Source organism: Heteronotia binoei, chromosome 6 (assembly GCF_032191835.1).
Source record: "Heteronotia binoei isolate CCM8104 ecotype False Entrance Well chromosome 6, APGP_CSIRO_Hbin_v1, whole genome shotgun sequence".
NCBI lineage: Eukaryota > Metazoa > Chordata > Lepidosauria > Squamata > Gekkonidae > Heteronotia > Heteronotia binoei.
This window is the reverse complement of record NC_083228.1, coordinates 36295173-36313276: the sequence shown is the minus strand read 5'-3', so window position 1 is coordinate 36313276 and position 18104 is coordinate 36295173.

Genomic DNA, 18104 nt, shown 5'->3' with positions numbered 1-18104 from the left:
TGTACCATGCTGAGGCCCCTCCCCCTCCCAAACCCTGCCGTCTCCTGGCTCCACCCACAAAGTCTTCAGGCGTTTTCCAACACAGACCCTACAATAGCGAGAAGAGGTATTTGCTGGATTTTTGCATGGCAGCCACCAGGTGAAGCTACTGGATTTATACCAGAAAATGTCAAACCACAGAGGCTGCTGAGTTCATTCTAAAGTGCACAGTTCATGTAAATGAACACTAAAGCCTAATGCTCTTCCCAGTGCTCTGCCCCTCCCAACACATCCCAGAGTCTTCAAGTCACAGGAGTTCTAAAAAAGAAAATGGTGTCCAAATCAGAAAATACCCATCTACTCAACAGCATGGCTTCTTCAAAGTTGATTAATACTATCTATAGGAGTATAAATCAAATATAATCTACAACACAGAATGGAAAATCAAATATGATCTACAACACAGAATGGAAAATCACAATTATATTTAAAATAATTCCTATTTCATTTTTGTGCAAACTTTGTACGACCTGCAACAGCAGTAGTTTAAAACAAAAACAGATTTTGCTTTGGATGCAAGAGTATTTTGGCTGACCTATATGGGCAGGAGGGGATTTGAGAACACAGTATGATACTGCAAACTTAAGTTTGGCACAGATGTCAACAAATACAAAGGAAGAATCATTCATAAGCAGCTCTAGTAAAAAATGTGAAGGCTCAGAGTGTAGATAGGCTTTTGAAAAAACAAGGCTAAACTGTAACTTTAGGCATGTGCTGGTCCAAAATAAGACATGGGATAAAAGCCATGTGCAGAATGGTGGCACAAGAAACTCTGGTGTGTTACTGAAGCTCATCCAGCATTCTGTATTGAAAAGATTTCCTTGGATGATAGCTTATTCAATGTCCATCATAACTAATATTCTGCAGTGCATTCTGCATATACGTCATGTCATAGATGGCCAAAAATATAGGGGATTCTACCCAAAAAATTACCAAAAATATCATGAAGGCTGTTTCTGTACACCAGAAACAGAAATTGTCTAACCTTTCAGCTAAATATGCCCCAAAGGGAGTTTGGAGACCCAAAAAAGAGTAGCCTTCAAGAGGGACAAGACACAAAGGAGTAACACAGGGCTTTTTTGTAGAAAAAGCCCAGCAAGAATTCATTTGCATATTAGGCCACATCCCCTGACATCACCAGTTTCACACACAACTTTTTCCATAGAAAAACACCACAGGAACTCATTTGCATATTAGGCCACACCCCTGATGCCAAGCCAGGCAAAACTGCATTCCTGTGCATTTCTGCTGGAAAAAAGCCCTGCCTGAAAGCATTTATTGTTCATTATTTTCCCATGTGTGTGTTAGTCATTATTTTCCCGTGTGTGTGTTAGTGAGCCAACAGGGAAAGTTTTAAATGGTGCAAATACCTTCATTGTTGTTCCATGTTTCTCTTTGATGGAATAGTTTATCGGTTGTTTTTAAGGGCCTACTACATATTCAGCTTTCCTTGGGAATGTCCAAAACAGATATGTTCTGGAGTTTTGCACTTAGGGATGCCAGCCTCCAGGTGGGATCTGGGGATCACCTGGAAATGCTACTCATCCGGGCTTTTTTTTGTAGAAAAAGTCCAGCAGGAACTCATTTGCATGTTAGGCCACACCCCCTGCCACCAAGCAACCAGAACTGTGTTCTTGTGCATTGCTGCTAAAAAAAACCCCTGGAACTCCTTATTGTAACCTGCTTATATTTGGGCAAGATACTTCTATGGACTTGTCTAACTGATCTCCTTCAGTTATCTATGCAGCCGTAATGGATGGTATGGTTTTCTTTTTGAGTTAGTGTTAAATGAGACTTTTTTGTAGAAAAAGCCCAACAGGAACTCATTTGTATATTAGGCCACACACCCTGATGTCACCATTGTTTCAACACGGGGGGGAGTTATAGAAAAAGCCCAGCAGAAACTCATTTGCACACTAGGCCACACCCCCTGATGCTAATCAAGCCAGAACTGCATTCCTGCACAAAAAAAACCCTGGTGTTAAATATGCAAAATAGTTAAGCAGCAATAAAGGATGAAATAGAAACAAAGATTCTCTGATAGTATCACATGTGTACTTTAGTTATACATCACTTACCTAAACATTGTTGAGGTGTATCTCTTGGTGATGGAAAGTGTCATCAAGTCGCTGTGAATTTATGCTGACCCTGCAGGGTTTTCAAGGCAAGACATAAATAGAGGTAGTTTGCCATTGTGCACTTTGTAAAAATCCTGGACTTCTGTGGTGGCATCCCATCCAAATACTAACCAGGACCAACCCTGTTGGAAAGACTGGCTATCATCACCTATCCAAGCTAGGGTGGTGTACCTCTTGTCAGGAATTAAATGATCTGATATAAGAAAGTCAGCTAGATGCCTAGGGCTTCTTCAGTGCATGCTTATATAATTTATTTTATTCGATATTTAGCCCACCCTTCCTGTAGAACAGGCTATATCTGAATCAGGCCTTACCAGAGTAATCCAGAACAATCATACAGTAGATCAGGGTTTAAGAAAGGCATCATTCTTTTCTTCCCTTTTGTAGCATGGGGTCATTTTGTTGAACTGATTACACACATGAAGTTGCCTTACAGTGAAGGCCATTGGTCTATAAAGTCCTCTGTTACCTATTCCGACTGGCAGTGGCTCTCCAGAGTCTCATCACCTACTACCTGATCATTTGAACTGAGGATTCCACCACAGACTTTCTGCATGCAAAGCAGATGCTCTACTATTGGGCCTACACTCTACTGTGGATGATGGCATGGCCAGGGCTGCTTTTTTTTTTTTAGCAGGAATGCACAGGAACGCTGTTCTGGCTGGCCTGGCATTAGGAGGTGTGGCCATTGGACTTTTTCTACAAAAGCCCTGTGTGTGACAATGGTTCTACCAGAGGGTGTGGCCTAATATGCAAATTAGTTCATGCTGGGCTTTTCCTACAAAAAAAGCCCTGGGCATGGCTATTTCAATATGTTATATAGCAAGAAAGCAAGGTTTGTGAATGAGGGCACAATAAATAGGGTGTTGTAGCCAACTTCAACTCTGTGACAAGTATGCTTGCATGATACATGGATTCTTGAACGCTGGCCTGCCACAGTTACACTTTACGTAGAACAGACAGATTTGACTTCAGTAACACCTTAGAGACCAACAAGATTTTGGGGGCATATTCTTTCAAGAGTCAAAGTTCCCTTCATTAGATACTTTGACACTCGAAAGCTTATACTCTAAAAATCTTGTTGCTTTCTAAGGTGCAACTAGACTTGAATCCAGCTGTTCTACTACAGACCAACATGGCTATCCCCTCACATTATATATTTGTGGAATATAGTGCATTTTAAAGCATAACGTGACAAAAACCTTTGTCTTCTGTCCTCTTTTTGATGGCCTTTGATCTGTCTTTGGGGTATTCCACTTTTCTAAACTTCTAATGTGATTTTTATTGACCTATTTTAGAGAAATGGCTCACCCCCCTTCTTTAAAATTCTTCTGCTGTTTTTGAACTTGATTCATCATTATTTACTCTTATTTTAGTTCCCGCAATACTGTCCTTTCTAGATCTCTTTTTCTCATCTCATCTCTTTTTCTCTATACACCTCACCCACTCTCAACCCTTGAATGTACCTCTAGAAATAGTTCAGAAAAGATTTTTGATTATGTGAAACAAGTAGGATTAAAGAAGAATAATCAACTCTTTTCTCACTCCACTAAGCAAGTTAGTGAACAAATTGTTATCAATATGGATCCTTCACTGCTGTATGCTATTTGGAATATAGATTATTAAGAAAAAGTAGGATTGTGGCTAGGAAATATTCTATAAATTCTATAAATTGTACTAGTAGTGGTACAATTTTGGGCAGGAGTTCACAAGAGCAGAGCTCTGGAACCTCTAAAGTTTATTGTGGTCCTTCCCCACCCCCACCCCCCACAAATACTTGCTTCTAGGCTCAAACCCCAAGAGAATTTTGCTGAACTCTTAAGATTTGACAAACTTTCTAATATTTTCCCCCACATAAAATGGGAAAATAACCAAAATATATAAAGCAGGCAGGTGGAAATATTATGTCACTGTGGCCACATAGGAGAAAGTAATTTTTAAAGTATGATGGTAGGAAGGTTTAATTATGACAATTATAATTCAAGAAGCATTTGAGGGTAGATGCTGAGCTGATATAATTTAGTACACCTTCTGGTGAGGTCAAGAGTGTATGGCATATGCTAATGAGTTGTGCTAATGAGCTTCGGCACCTCTTTTTCTATGAAATGACCCTGCTCTGGAAGTGGGCATTTATTCTATTTTCCATCTGAAGAACTTGTAGAACATGTGAGAACATACAGTGTTCTAAAAGTTAATCTGAGTAAGTGTAACCAAATTTGTGGTTTAGTCTGAAATTACTAAAGCTCTCCACGTGTTTCTGGACAGGCTGAAATATTTCCCTAGAAATAAAACATTACCAGGTGTTAATAACTACAATCTACCTCAGTGCAGTATGAAAACAGGTAATTGGCCACAGCTTAGTGTAAATGCTATGAAATATAATTTATGTGCCAAATTTAAGCCTACAGTCCTTGCACCAAAACCATCCCAAATAAGTTTGAATAAGATTTAAAGAGAATAAAGAGTTCCCCAGAGATATTACAACCCAACTGCAGGAATCCTGCTTTTTTTAAATATACACTACAAAACTCTGATTTTCATTTTAGCTAGATTTCATTTTGGGACCTTCAGAAGAATGGATTCATTACAGTTTTACCTTTCCATAATAGTTTGGAGGTTTCTTTTGTTTATATAAGCTCCACTTTAGCAGCGTAAATTTAGACACCACATAAGCACATAGTTGCAATAGAAACATAATCCTCAGCTATTATATCCATGCACCAACTATTATTCCCCTATAACACATTTAACCCACACATGCTGCACAGCTAGAAACAAATAAATCTTGTCCAATGACTGAATAGATATGTGAATATAATTTTTCAGGGACTACATTTGATCCTGATTATAATCAAGCAGACAATTCCAAATGAGGGAAGCTTGTAATGACTAGTGTCTTGGCAACCAACTGCTAAGAAAAATGCATAATGTGTTTCATAATGTAAACTCCTTCACTGGACTAGATTATCCAATGTGTTGAATAGGCTGCAGTTGAAGTTCCAAGCCAAAACCAGGACTCTGCTGTGACATAATTATGGAGAGAATTTCCCAGTATGAAGAACATACCCAGTTTTCTTCAGTCTTTTCTTCAGTCTCCACAAAAATGTCCTACAGATCAGATATAACAGCTGGCTGTTCCCTCATCATAAAATTGTCAGAGGGTGACATGTAGACAGGGCTATAGCCAGAATATTTCATTTTGTGGGGCAATTTTTTTCCTTGTGGGTCATCCGTTATGCTTTTACTCAGGGCTTTTTTGGGAGAAAAGCCCAGCAGGAACTCATTTGCATGTTGGGCCACACCCCCTGATGCTAAGCCAGCTGGAACTGCGTTCCTGCTCAAAAAAAGCCCTGCTTATACTTAAAATAGTAAATAAATAATAAAGTAATTTATCAATCTCAAATTTTTCAAGTTTAATTATTTCAAAAATGCTAACCATTGCAGATCTTGTGGTTTGTCACCTAAAAATGTTTCTGGGAAGCTGGGAGGTCTGGGCTGGATGCGAAGTGGGGTTGGGTGGATTGGCAATAAAGGGGGCAGGGCCCAAGAGGCCCCACTGTAACTATGGGCCTGCTTGTAGGGAACATAAAAATGAGGGGGCAAACACAGTTGGAAAAAGATCTGCACATAATCTTTAATATTATAAATATTAATATTATATTCTGATGTCTTGCTGTCTGGTTTCAGTATCCCAGGTAGCAGAAGGTGGGAAAGTCAGTGAACAAAGGGACAACATCCAATCACAGAACAATTAACTTATGCTCCCATCAAATAGGATTTTCCCAGTGTTTCTTCTTTCTGCCAGTTCTTGAGCCAGTTGTGGCTTGAGGAAGACTAATTCTCTGCAAGTACAAGTTCCATTTTCATGAGTTGTATGTGCCTTCTAGCTCCCCTCAAGTCAATGCATTGCTTGTACCCACTAACAGGCAGACAAGGCTGTGAAAGGTGGGTAAAGACAGAGCTGGTTGCACTAGATATAACCCCCATCACAAAAGACAGGCACCTGAGCAGGAAAGAAGCTTGCACCATATCACATATATTTCCTCCTGGCAGTTACCTCCAAGATGCTGCAGCCATAGACAAGGGAGAGGGGCAAGCGTTTCACCCACTTACGAAATTTGAAAAATCTGATTTTTCTATCTCTGTGAGAAGTAATCAAAAAAGGATCACAAGCTCCTGTTGACATGTAAATAAAATGGATTGCTCCTCCTCTCCTGAAAATCCCAGTGCTTTCAGATTTACCACTACCACTTGGCTGACTTCTGGAACCAGAGGGAGGTTGGAAGAAAAAAAAATCCAAATGACAGACAACACAGAGCTGCCAGGACTTACTTCTACATTCCTATGTATTCAATTATTTATTATAATTCAATTCACATACAGATTTCCCTTTCCCTTCCACTTCTGCAAAGTTAGTGACACTTCTACAGCATTAGCATTATATTAATTTTTTTAAAAAAAGAACCTTACCTCTGATCTGTTGAGAGGAATGCACTTTTAAGAGCTGAGACTCTTGAAACTTTAGAAAACCATGAAAAAACCCTTACAGAGGGAAGTAAAACACACTTTTAAAAAGATGTTTCAGCCCTTGCACAGTCTTTTCCAAAAGGAGATGATCTTTTATCCCAGTGCTAATTCTGCCCTTTAACTATAGCTGAAAGAAACTTGATTTTTCACTCGATTTTAAGAAATTTTTTTTTATCATGGAAGACATTAGAGCACATGATGTTTCATGTGGGACATACCTTAGGAAGCAAATTGCAATAGACCGTAGCACTGCAACCAATCATGGCATATAAATCGAGAGTTTTCACAGTTGAGTGGAGGGAAAGGGCAATGCATGAAACTGGTCAGTGCAATTCTTCTGTTGTACCTCACAACTAGCTCTGGACACCCATTCAGCATATTTCCAATTACAAGAACATAAGAGAAGCCATGTTGGATCAGGCCAATGGCCCATCCAGTCCAACACTGTCACACAGTGGCCAAAGAAACCAGGCACCATCCCACTGTTGCCCCCCCCCCCCGCCAATGCACCAAGAATACAGAACAACACTGCCCCAGACAACGAGTTCCATCTATATTCTGTGGCTAATAGCCACTGATGGACCTCTGCTCCCCTCTTGAAGCCATCTATGCATGTAGCTGCCACCACATCCTGTGACAGTGAAAGAAGCAGGACTCGGGAATCGTAGTATAAAAATCTTCTAAACAAATAAGAAAAAGAGCTTGCTATTTTTCCAAATGAAAGCTGAAATTCTCAAGATACTATATTTCATGTCTCTTTGCAGATGCCTCACAAATATAAATCCATGTAGATAGCTATACAGATGAAGGAACAATTTATAAGGATTCTTAAAAACTGAAGGAAGGTTCCATGAGCCAAGTTCTTTGCTGAGCTCTCTTGTCAGATGTTACCTTTGGGATACAAATGAAGACATGAATCTACGTTCCAGGTATGGAGTCAAACCACTGGTCTGCCAAGATTGGTACTGTCACCTTTGACTGCCTGCAGCTGTCCTTGATCTCAGGCAGAGATCTCTCACATCACCTGCCACCTGATTCTTTTAACTGGAGATGCTGGGGAATAAACCTGAGACTAGTTGGAAGAGATGCATCCCCATATAAAAAAAGAAATCCAATAACCAGGGCTTTTTTGTAGAAAAAGCCCAGCAGGGATTCATTTGCATATTAGGTCACACCCCCTCATGCCAAGCCAGCCAGAACTGTGTTTCTGTGTTTTCCTGCTCAAAAAAAGCCCTGCCAGTAACTGAAATAAGTGTATGAACCATATTTGAACTGCAGCTATCATATTAACAGCCATGTTCAATAAATACACGGTCCCCCTCTACTCTGAAGATCTCATTGCTGCTAGCTCTTTTACATTTAGAGGTTTAGACAGCATTAAAAAGCTCAAGAAAGACCAAAGTCCTTAAACTTCAACATGCGGTATACTGGCAAGCATTTTCCCAGATGAGGCCAAGATATGGATAGCGCAGTATTTGTAAAGTTTCAGGTATTCCCCAGTCACTCTTTACAGCCTACCTAATTTATATCATGCACCTTTTTCCCTGTCCAATTTTGAACAGCATAAAAAAAAAAACACAATACAGTGTCCAGAAAGGATGGAGAGAGAACTGAGACCCTCCTCTAATCATGCTGGCTATTTCCCCCAAATACTGCAACATGGGTGTGACATCTGTTCTTAAAACTCAGTGGCATCAACCAGAAAGTCCTTGGTGTCTATGAGCTGTTAGGAGGAACATTTTGCCCTTAATTTTTCCCCTCAGTGGGCCTGCTCTATCATCAGAGCAAGCCACCAAGACCACAAAACAGATGTCAAATTCTGGCATGCATTTTTCCAAGAGCAGCATCTGGTTGGCCTCTTCCCAGGCTTGTTGTTTGGCTCCACAGCTGGCTGCTGGGCTAACTACAGAACTACCCATGGGGCCTTGACAGGATTAGCAAGACTCCAGAGCTTTGTGCCCTTCTGAATTTCCTGTTTCTCCTTCCCCAGCATCACCACTTCACAGTCCGTATGTTAAAAAGTTTGCAGGGCATGTGCCCATCCTTCCAAAATTATGACTCGCTAGTATGATGAAAAGTATTATTTTTTTTCCAGCTAAGAACAAGCTGCAGAGTTAAAGATTCCCGGCAGCAGATGGCCAAGCGGACATGTGACCATTTGGAGACTTCAGGGCTAAAGGTTTAGATGAGCACTGTCGCTTTAACAGAGCGTTATTTTTGTCATGGGATGGAGGCCAACAGCTTACAGCAGTGGAAGATTCATAAACATTAAAAGCATGATAGAAAAGCTCGAAAACATCCTTGTATAAAAGCAAGTGTGGCTGTATTGAATAAGCTAGGCTTGCTTTGGGGGGGGGGGGCGGTCTAACTAAAGAGACTAAACAGAGCAGAAGGGACGAGAAGATTGAAGCTGTGGGTTTGTACACACTGTGGCCTTACCTGATTTCTAACAGAGCTAAACCAGATGAACAGAAGCCTCACACAATGAGTTTGCTGCTGGGTTGCAACCAGGGCTTTCTTTGGGTGGGAGCGCACAGAAGCGGTGCTCTGCCTGGGCTGGCCAGGACTCTGGCTGGCATGCTGGGGAAGGCAACTTTAAATGCCTCCCCAATGGCTTCAGCCTTCCCCAGCGTGCCCAGTGCAGCAGGTTGCTGGGGAAGGCACGGGGAAGCTCTTGCTGGGCTTTTTCTATAAAAAGAAAGCCCTTGCTGCAACACTTCCTACAGCTGGTGGTAGAGTAGATGTTTGTCTCCTCACATAAAATTATTTCCCCTGTTCACCCTAACAAAACTTGAATATCAGGGGACGGGTTAGCCTAGAACTCTCCTTTAGCATTCTAACTTTATGTGAGGGAACATTCAAATATTCCATCCTGCACATGCAAAATGAAACAGCTCAGTCCCAGATGTGTCACATTGGGATTCTGCTCATCTGTTTTAGTTCTTAATGCACTTTCCATTGGTGGTGTCTGCATACAAATTAGCATAGCATAGCCAATGGCTAAGCAGAGATAGCCCATAGCTTTGATACCTGGCCTGCTTGCTTAAATGACCTTATACTGCAGGACTGGGGAAAGACCCTTGCCTAAGACTTCAGAGAGCTGCCACCAGTCCCAGGCTAGAGGGAAAGCTTCCTGCATTCATGTTAGGACTGGGCCTACTACTGCTGTTTAGCCTCACTGCAAAATAACTATAGCCACATATGGTGAACTATAGACTGATGACTTAAAGCAGTGGTCTTCAACTTTCTGAGAGATAGGACCCATTCCATGTGGGACCACCGGACTGCAAGTATGAAAGGAAAGAAAAGGGCCAAAATTATGACCTCACTGTGGTCAAAACCAGAACTGTGGACAACAGACTAAGGGCCAGGGTCAACACCAGCTGAACACCAGAAGGTATACCACAGTGAGGAACAAAGGTCAGAGTTATGGAAGACTCCTCCATCCTTAGCCTTTCTGTCCTCCTGCTCTTCTTAGCACTTGCACAAAGAGAGGCAAGAGGTACAGTCCCCATGTACGCAGAGAGCCCAGAAAGCTGAAGACCACTGCTTTGTCATCAGTCTATAGTTAACCACATAGTTACCTTGTAGTGAAACAAAGCATCAAAATAATATGGTCAGTCCACAACAGCTTGCAGCCAAGCAGGCAAGACTCTACAACTGTCCTGAGGATCCCAACTGTGCAGTGCAGAGAAGTAGTAAAACTGGATATCAGCCGTTTGAATTTCTTTCCTAATAATCTGTAACATAGAGTTTGCCTTTTTCACTGCTGCAAGTGCTATGTTAGGGGCTGAAAATAAAATGGCTAATGTTGTAATGCCGCTGTATAGACATATGGTGCAGCCTCATTTGGAATACTGTATACAGTTCTGTTCATTGTATCTCAAAAAGAACATTGCAGAGCTAGAAAAAGTACAGAGAAGGGCAACAAAGAGCACCTTCCATATGAAGAAAGGCTGAAGAGTCTGAGACTTCACAGTTTAGAAAAGAGACGAGTAAGGAGAGGACATGAAGGAGGTTTACAAAATTATGCATGGAGTGGAACGAGTTGACAAAGAGAAATTTTCCTCCCCCTCCCCAAATACCAGAACCCAAGGGCATCCAGTGACATTGATGAGCAGTAGGTTCAGGATGGACAAAAGGAAATACCACTTTACATGGAATGTGATTAAAATGTGGAATTTGCTGCCAGAGGAGGTTGTGATGGCCACAGGAATAAGCTTTAAAAGGAGATTGATTCATGAAGGATAAATCTATCAATGGCTATTAGCCGTGGTGACTGAGGGGAACCTCCACATTCAGAGGCACTAAGTCTTTGATTCTCAGATCCAGGAGGCAACATCAGGGGAAGGCCTCAGCCTCTATGCCCTGTTGTTTGTCCTCCGGAGTAACTGGTTGGCCACTGTGTGAGACAGGATGCTGGACTAGATGGACCATTGGTCTTACCCAGCAGGACTCTTCCTATGTCCATATGGATTCTCTTATATCTCATGCTCCAGATGACTGGCTCCTTTCATGACAATAGGTGCCTGTGTCTGAGCTTGAAAAGCGGCTACCTTGGGGCAGGCTTGATTCAACACCTAGCAATTGAGTTATTCCATTGAATGTCAGGACTCCCCAGGATTTTTAAAAACTTAATTTTCAGGTGCATAGGGGCCTAAATCTAGATTAGAACAATTCCCATTGCCCATATCTGGATAAGGTCCCCTCATAACCAAAAATTAAGCTTAAAAAAAATCATTTGAAGTGAAGCACTAAAACATGAATTCCCAGCACATGTCTGGACCTCAATAGCTGCTAGATTCCAGCTTCCTGACAACACAAAAATTATGTGTTAAGATACAGGAGTATGGGAACAAGATGGAAGCAATATAAACCATAACCACTCAACAGATGTAATCAGGAAATTCTACAGTGCAGCCACTGGTTAATGGCTGCTTTTATGTTAGGAATAATCTGTAGATTAGGAAAGTAGATTGGGCACTTGTTCCTGCTCTGTCTGTTGAAGTGTGGGGCAACCACATGTGTGTGCATGCACACACAGGTTGTTGGGAATAACTGGCCTTCTGGTGTCTTTCACTGCTTTGGCTGACAGCTCTAAACACAAATGCAGAGTTAGACAATCAAAGGAAAGAAACACCAAGTGTACACATGGCTCGGGGAAGAGCCTAAAGTCTGGAATTATCATGCATCTCGTACTTGCTTGGACCAACCCAGCAACATCTGTCCCTATTGAGCACTGTTTAGAGAACAAGCCTCTTAACTCCAGCACTTGGGAACTGGTGCTGAAAGGGCAAGGACAAAATTGACCTGCTTTGGGGGAATCCAACATACTGTTTGAGGCACCTGCTTTCCACAGTCCAGACACGGCAGGTTCTGCAGCCTGATAGGCTTGCTACAGTAAACAGTGATATGCCTTGACACACAGTGAAGAATGTACCTGCTTCTCTCCCTTGTTCTGAAAGAAAGAAAGAAAGAAAGAAAGAAAGAAAGAAAGAAAGAAAGAAAGAAAGAAAGAAAGAAAGAAAGAAAGAAAGAAAGAAAGAAAGAAAGAAAGAAAGAAAGAAAGAAAGAAAGAAAGAAAGAAAGAAAGAAAGACATGTAACCTGCAGGCGGTGATTGGATATTAAATAACTCAAAGCATCTAGTGGATTTACACCAAGTGGATTTATAACCCATGGTTAGTTTGAAATTTAATCAGGATCACTTGCTGAATTTAGAATTCCAATTCTAAGAACTTCCCAGTTCTTTTTCCCATAAGCGCACATCACCCTACATTGCCTAGTCTCTCTCTGACATCAGAGCAGCTAAGCCAATAGGAACCTCTGCCCACTAACCACCACTCTGATATCAGCATAGATGAATCACTCATCACCAGGTGACCCTTGAAACCTAGGGGCCTTTCCAAATGGTATCAGAAATGTTTGTTTGAAACCCCTTGGCCAAGCAGCTAAAGAAACCCTAACTTTTTTATGGGAGCACATAAATATAACCCACCACACTGACAGGCCCTTCACTGGTTATTCATACCAGCTGTGGCACAGCATAAGCAATCCGTGTTGTATCACTGCCTATTACCATCCCTCAGCCACCAGTACCTTTGCCAAAGGCCAATCTCCAGGAGTGTTATGAAGCCCCCCGCCCTTTTTTCCACTGTGAAAGAACCACAGACTCACAGAGCCAGGCCTGGCTATACACCGAACCTGTGTGCATCATGATGTAGATGTACGGAACTACAATCCAATTTGGAGTTCACTGAACTCTTGGGTTTGGGAAGGAAATGGCTGTTAATGAGTTGCAGCAAGCACACAGGCTCGGGGCCAGCATAAGGAAAATCACTTTAATGGGCAAAGCAGATGTTGCTTAAACTCATTGCAAAAGTTAGGCAGGCCTGGGGCCAACAACTGCCTGAAGAAAACAGAGACACTTAAAAAAAGAGAGAGAGAAATGTGGAAATCTGCGTAAGGAGTGCTTTGATGTGAGTTACAATCAGATAGGACAAGTGAGGAGAATGCAGGGCTCATTGTTGGAGTGTCAGCGAAGGGCAGGCAAGAAACAGTTTTGCCACTTGGACAACTGTGCTGATTGGGATGGTTAACTTAGAAGAGGTTACCTTCACGTTCTCTATTTTTATGTATTTAAGTTCAGTATTCCATCTATCCCCATACTGTGTCACTCTACGAACAGACCCATCAGCGGATACCTCCACGCAAATGGCTGAAGTCACCAAAACCAAGTTTGAGTTCAATGGCAGCTTTTAGATGAACAGTTTTATTCTGGGTATAAGCTTTCATGTGCATGCATGTGCACATGGAAGCTTATTCCTAGAATAAAATTTGTTGGTCCCAAAGGTGCCACTGGACTCAAACTTTGTTCTGCTGCTTCAGATCAACACAGCTACCCACCTGAATCTATGGCCACCAGAACCAGGAATCACATTTAACTTTTCCCCTTCTCAACATTATTCCCAAATTACTTTCTTCTGTAAGTGAAGGGATGGTATTCATTTCTACAGGGCTTTCTTTGTAGAAAAAGCCCAGCAGGACCATATTAGGCCACACCCCCTGACATCACCATGGTTTCACACAGGGTGTTTTTGTAGAAAACCCCTGGCAGGAACTCATTTGCATATTAGACCCTACTCCCTGACACCAAGCCAGCCAGAACTGTGTTCCTACTCAAAAAAAAGCCCTGCATTTCTGTAGGGGAATGTGCTGAATCTGGGGACACTTTTGCTAAGAGGATAGAACCTGCTCTCACCCCAAGAAGTGGATGGCATGAATGTTTCTGACAGAGATTCCCTCTGGAACTCTTGCAAGAAGTCTTATCTCTGCACTTTTCTGCAGCCATCATGACAACAGGCGTCTCACTAGCATAAACACTGTGAGAACTGTTTTAATTCTGAAATACTTATGCCATTTTTAACCTCTGGGGCTTTTTTTGTAGCAGGAACTCCTTTGCATATTAGGCCACACGCCCTGATGTAGTCAATCATCCAAGAGCTAACAGTAGTGCTACGAGCCCTGTAAGCTCTTGCAGGATTGGCTACATCAAGGGTGTGTGGCCTAATATACAAAGGAGTTCCTGCTACAAAAAAGGCCCCGCCTGTTGTTGCTGTTGAAATGTATTAGAATAAAAACAAAATACGTATCAGGAAATGGTCTTCTTAGAGAGCTGACAGTGATCTGAGTAGAAGAAGTGAACTTAAAGGCCACTTGGGGGTACAATATGATTCCAAACTGAATTGGCCTTTTTAAAAACTGGCATGTCTTGTGTTATTGCATCACTAGCACTTTCTTCCAAGGACTGGCTTATTTCTTGATTAACACTTGCCTGCAATTCAGATAATGTAAAATACAATCCAAACATTTCACATCCAAGTACATAATCATCCACCAAAAGAACCTTCCAACACTGAGTGGGTTTTGAAGAGAAAATTCCAGAACTAAAAATAAATCTTACCTACAGCACAAGATGCAAGAATACAAAACTCGCACACTACAGCCCTCCTTCTGAGAGTGACATTTGAAACCCCAATCTGGAATTTCAGAACAATAGCTTAGAAAGTCACACAAAAATGCAATCATATGTAACCAGTTTTAAGGGGGAAAGCACTGCTCCTTTTTATCTCTAATTGCAGGGCTTTTTTTAATAGCAGGAACTCCTTTGCATATTAGTCCACACACCCCAATGTAGCCAATCCTCCTAGAGCCTGTACTAAGAGCCCTGTAAGTTCTTGAAGGATTGGCTCCATTAGGGGTGTGTGGCCTAATATGCAAAGGCGTTCCTGCTACAAAAAAGCCCTGCGATTGTATGACTGAATGAAGCAACTGAATGAAATCCCGTTTCAAATCTCATCGCAGAAATCCACAAGTTGTCTTTAGCCAGGCCAGTCCTAGTGTTCTTCATCATCTGCAGAGTAACTGCATCATACTTAGCACAATAATCCTTGCACACACATTATTACAAAATCCTAGCAAACTGTGTTACTCCAAAGCACAAGACATAACATTTTCTCCATACGTTCAAACAAACAAGCAACAAAAACACCCTATCCCAGGGGTGTCAAACATGAGGCCTGGGGGCCAGATCAGCCCCCCCCCTCCGGAGGGCTCCTATCAGGCCCCTGAGCAACTGGCTCATGTCTGCTTCCTTCTTCCTCTCTCTTGCTTCCTTCTGCATCTCAACTTGCTTTGCCAGGCTTGCTCAATCACTCAGGAGCTACAGAGCAAAACCTCTATTTTCTCCATTGTTTGAGGCTCCTCTCCCTTCTGGTCCCCTGAGGAAGGAAAGAGCCAGAGCTTCCTTTGCCCAGCTCCCTGGATCCCATGGGAGAGTTACAAAGAAAGCACCTTTAAGACCAACAAGTGCTAATGTTTTACGTTTTTAATCTTTAGTCATGTTTGTCTGTATCCTTTAAAAAGTTTATATCTCTGCTACCTAATCTCAAATAGGTACACACATGGCTCGACCCGATAAGGGCTCATTTATGTCAGATCTGACCCTCATGACAAATGAGTTCGACACCTCTGCCCTATCCTGTTCAATGCATCTCATCAAGTTGCTTCTTTTCCCAAGGGAGGGAACAAGGGCAGGGCTGTGTTAAAGTCTTGCCATGGGAGAACTGGACAGTCAGCTCTTTCTGATGACACCATAACTGCAAAACAACAACCAGAATTCTTCACCAGCCCATTGCAGTATTGCAAATAGGTCATTTAATTAAAAAAAAGAGGTGCTGGAGCTCATTGGCACAAGGGTTGGATGTAGGGGGGGCAGAGGGGGGTGCTTGCCCCAGGCACTGACAGAGGGGGGGAACCAAATTGGGTATGGAGTCCATTGTATTCTATGGGACCATAAGATAGAATGGCCCATAAAGGAGTGTCATTTTTTAATATTGCCCCCCCTCAAAAAATGTAGATCTGGTCCTGCATAACTCATTTGCATACACCACACACCCCAACATCACCGGAAGGTGTACTAAATTATATCAGTTCAGCAGCTACCTCAAAATGCTTATTAAACTAGAATTGTCATAATAAAACCTTACTCCCATAATAAATTACTTTCTCCTATGTGGTCACAGGGGCATGATGGTTTTCATCTGTCTGCTTTATGTTTTGCTTATTTCCCCATTTTTTTGTGGAGAAAAATATTAGAAAGTTTGTCAAATCTTAAGAGCTCAGCAAAATTCTCACAGGGGGTTTGAACCGTGGAGCCCAGAAGCAAGCATTTTTTTTGGGGGGGTGGGAGAGGGTAAAAAAGAAAGCTCACAATAAAAGTTAGAGTTTACGGAGCTCCATTCCTGTGAGCTCCTGCCCCAAATGAGACCTGCCAGTTTGCCAGACCACTTTCTCTGTGCGCTTGCTTTGTCAGTTGAGTCGCAAATCTCGCAAGCTATGTGCATGTGTGTAGTTACTCACTTCCCTACTGTGAAGAGGCTGCATGTCAGTCCTATTAAATTAAGCTGATGGAGTAAGTAGATCATAGTTGGTGAAGTCCATTCATCCCCCACTGGTGGCTGGGGGAGGGGGGGGGAGTACCCGGGAACCCTCGCAGGAAAGTCCCATGGACTACCAGGGGATTGTAGCAAGTTTGGGCAGGAGGGCTTAGCTATGGAAGAAAGGCAGCCTAAACTGAGCCTTGTTCAGAAAGCCCTGGCCATTCCCTACATGTAGCGGATGAGTGATGTTTTCTCTCTCCCTGTGGTTACTGGGACAGGTACAGGCAATTGCCTAGGGCTCCGGCCTTCTGGGGATGCTGAAGCGGGTTCCCCCATGTGACTCAGTGACATTATCAGTGCAGGGAAGACACCAGAAGTTAGCCTTGCGTAAGGTGCCAGACAGTCTAGGGCCAGCCCTGGGTAAACCTAACCTCAATTTTTGTGGTTTGTGTCCACCCCTACTAGGGATGGGCATGAACTGGAAAAGTGTGGTTCGTGTCAGTTCGTGGTTTCATGGGAAAAGAAAACAAGGGTTTAAAGGGACCCAGAGTCCCTTTAACTAACACTGAAGAACAATATGATTCACAGATTGATGCTCGCCCCTATGTTTACAAGGGAGGAAAGACAGCAAGATTGGAGGATGTAGGTGGGAGAAGCCACAGTTGTCTTGTGAGCATCTAGAAATTTTCAAAAATATGTATGCAGGGGACTCCGTTGTGAAATGACAGCTCTATGGGGTGAGGGCGATGGCTGTGAGACTGAAACGGAGCTGTTCCTTTAATTCTAGAAGTCAAACCAGGCTTCCTGACACAAAACAAAAGGCCAATTGGCCAGTTCTTCAAACCATTAAGAAGGGGTTTATGGAAGCCTGCATGCATCTTGAAGACACTCAAGGAACAGAATTAAGAACCCCAAATCCAAGAGGACCTATGTCAAGCCAACAGTTAGTTACAATTGGTTAAAGGCTCAACTTGCATTCCTAAATGACTGTGCCTTTGATCTACTGTGCACAATTTGGTTTTGAGGCATTTGTTTTGTTTATTCATTTCTTTTCATCTGCCCTGGTCAAAAAGGCATTTTCCCACATACCCGAATCTGCCTCCAATAAAAGCCTGCTTGCTAACATTCATTCCGCTCCATTTTTGCTTTCCTCTCTTCCCCTCCCCTCTGCCTTAAATCTAATTTACAGTTTGTAGCTCTAATATCTTGACTAGAATAATTGCAGACATTGACTAGGTCCTTCTCAGGTTACCATTCTGCACTAATATGTGCACACATGCGCATACACACACACACACACACACAAAGCTATGAGACTTCTGCTGTACTTTCAGTCTTTTGCCAGAAACTAACACTGAAGAACAATATGATTCACTCCAAGCAAAATGTGCAAATGCAAAAAGGCAGCCCTATAGAATATTTTGGGGATGTGAGCTGCCTTTGAAAATGGTTCTGAGGAG